This window comes from Octodon degus, unplaced genomic scaffold (genome assembly GCF_000260255.1).
Source record: "Octodon degus isolate 3935 unplaced genomic scaffold, OctDeg1.0 scaffold00353, whole genome shotgun sequence".
Lineage (NCBI taxonomy): Eukaryota > Metazoa > Chordata > Mammalia > Rodentia > Octodontidae > Octodon > Octodon degus.
In genome coordinates, this window is record NW_004524929.1 from 514853 (window position 1) to 517785 (window position 2933).

Sequence of the window (2933 nt, forward strand, 5' to 3'; positions counted from 1 at the left end):
GCTTGAGTTGTGGGGATCAAACCCCAGCAACCTGAGCCTGACTGCTTTGTTGAAGCAGCCACTTAAAGAACTGAGCTAAGGGGCAGGCCCCCTAGTCCTTCATTTGTATCCCCTTTTTTTGCTTAGTTTTGTCAGAGATGGATATTCCATTGTCATTTAAATATTGTAGGTGCAGGGCTGGGGAGATGGCTCAATGGAATAAGTTTGTCCCTGACAAACGCAAAGGCCTGAGTTCAATCCCCAATTCCACCCAAAAAAAATTTTTTTAATTAAAATAAACTGAATAAATATTGTAGGTGCATGAATTCAGCAAAATATTCCAATATAGTTCAGTAGTCCATAATAGTAGGACTGGCAATGTCAGAAGTTGTTGACTTGAGCCTTTTACAGCTCAGCATATTAATATGGCTTTACATTTTTTTTTTTTTTTTTTTGCGGAACCGGGGATTGAACTCAGGCCCTTGCGCTTGCTGGGGAAGCGCTTATTCCACTGAGCCATCTCCCCGGCCCCCTGTGGCTTTACTTTTTATAATTCATTTTTATACTTTTCTGCTGGATGGTTAAGACTAAGATGAAGCAAGACCTATATAACAAGAAATGTAACTTTTGTATCTGACAAGGTCAGTCAAATCCCCTTAGGATTTATCCTGAAACCCTGTACCTCAGTTTGTAGATCCTTTAAATACTTTTTTTCTTTTTGCCTGAATATACCCACATCCAACTAGCATACTATAGTTATGTGTGTATGAGCAATTAATTTGAGGGCATTTTTTAAACTTCTTTGATATTCACTAAACTGCATGGTAAATTTCTCTTTTCTATTACACACATTTTATTTACTTTAAAATTTGATATTTGGCAGAACCAGGGATTGAACTCAGGCCCTTGCACTTGCCAGGGAAGCGCTTATTCTACTGAGCCATCTCCCTGGCCTAAAATTTGATATTAAAAAAAATAAATAAATAAAATTTGAGGGGCCGGGGAGATGGCTCAGTGGAATAAGCGCTTCCCTGGCAAGCACAAGGACCTGAGTTCAATGCCCGGTTCCGCAAAGAAATAAATAAAATAAAATTTGATATTGTAGCCAGGCATGGTGCCACATGTCTATAATCCCAGCAGTTAAGGAGGTGGAGGTAAGTTGAATTTACCACTAGCTGGGAAAACTTAGTGACAAACTCCAAATAAAAAGGGGCAGGCTGGGGGCCGGGGAGATAGCTCAGTAGAATAAGTGTTTGCCTGGCAAGTGTAAGGTTCTGAGTTCAATCCCTGGTACCACAAAGGAAAAAAAGAGGGGGGTCAGGTTGGGCATATAGCTTAGTGGCGCAGAGCCTGCCTGGTAAGCACAAGGTCCTGATTTTGATTCCAGGTAAGTGAGTAGGTAGGTAGATAGGTAGGTAGGTAGGTAGGTAGGTAGGTAGGTAGGTAGGTAGATAGATAGATAGATAGATAGATAGATAGATAGATAGATAGATAGATAGATAGGGCTATGTATGCAGCTCAATACAAAAGCCCTGGGTTTAATTCTCAGTACTGCAAAAAAAAATAAAAAAGTTGATACAGTTCATTTCAACATTCAAGCCATGTAATAGGACCTTTTTTTTGTTTCTTTTTTGAGGTTCAGGCATTGAACTCATGACCTTATGCTTGCCAGGCAGGTGCTTATGCCACTGAACTATATCCCTGGCCGTTAGTGATAGGCGTTTTGCATTGATAACTTCATTCTATATATAATACTTTACAATACTGGATAAAAATGAAATCTGGACACAGGAAATTTTTCTTTTTATTATCTTAGGATAAATTTAGGTCAAAGTAGTTAATTTTTGTCTTAAAGATTGTTGAGCTGAGTGTGTAACTCAGTGGTAGTGCATGAGGCCTTGGGTTCAATCCCCAGACTCCCTCCAAAAAATAGGTTCTGAAATTTAAGATCTGTTTTTTCATTTGTTTGGGGGCATTTTCGTGTGTAGTAACTAGGTGTTGAACCCAGAGACCACACTGAGCGACAATCCCTATTTTTTAATTCTTGTTTAATGTTTAACCATCTTCATTCTATTGTATTTATTTATTTATTTATTTAGGCAGAATTGGGGATTGAACTCAGGCCCTTGTGCTTCCCAGAGAAGCACATGTTCTATTGAGCCATCTCCCTGGCCCTGCTTATTAGTATTTTAAAATGTGTATAGGTTTGGAGTAATAGCTAAGTGTCCAGGCAGGTTATTTCAAAATATAATGTTATAAAGCCTCATATTTCATGTATAAATTAAAGACTGTATTTATTTAAAATACTAATTTTCAGGGGCCGAAGAGATAGCTCAGTAGAATAAGCACTTGGCTGGCAAGCACAAGGGCCTGAGGTCTATCCCTGGTTCCGCAAAAAAATTAAATAAAAAATAAAAAAAAAACCTAATTTTCTAGCCAGCCATGATTGGACACATCTGGATTCCCAGCCCTTGGGATGCTGAGACAGGAAGATCATGGTGATTTTGGAGCCAGCCTGGACTACATACTTTGATCAAGGCTAGCCCATACTACATAGTGAGACCCCATGTCAATTAAAAAATGTCAAATACTAATTTTACTTTGTACAAATGAAGTAATATTCTAATCTTAACTTCTTTTCCATAATTTTACTGAGAAATAGCAACGAGACAGTTTCAAACCAAATTAGTAGGACAGTTTCAATAATTAACACATTGCATACATTCTTTGTAGTGGTTAATTGCTGTACAAGATGCGGGCATGATATCCTATTTACAAACACCATTAGAACAAATCCCTCTATTCATTAAGAAAATGTTAACTGTATATCTATCCTAACCACTTTGAAAGATATCTTTTTTTTTTTTTTTTTGGGCGGAACCAGGGATTGAACTCAGGTCCTTTCGCTTGCCAGGCAAGTGGTTATTCCACTGAGCTATCTCCCCGGCCCAATC

General features: G+C 38.3%; 1 protein-coding gene across 1 annotated transcript in view; it reads left to right on the top strand.

The window, feature by feature from the left end:
* Magt1 (magnesium transporter 1) overlaps nucleotides 1-2933 on the top strand; it is a 68335-nt gene that overhangs the window by 56550 nt on the left and 8852 nt on the right. The gene's annotated exons all lie outside the window — the stretch shown is intronic.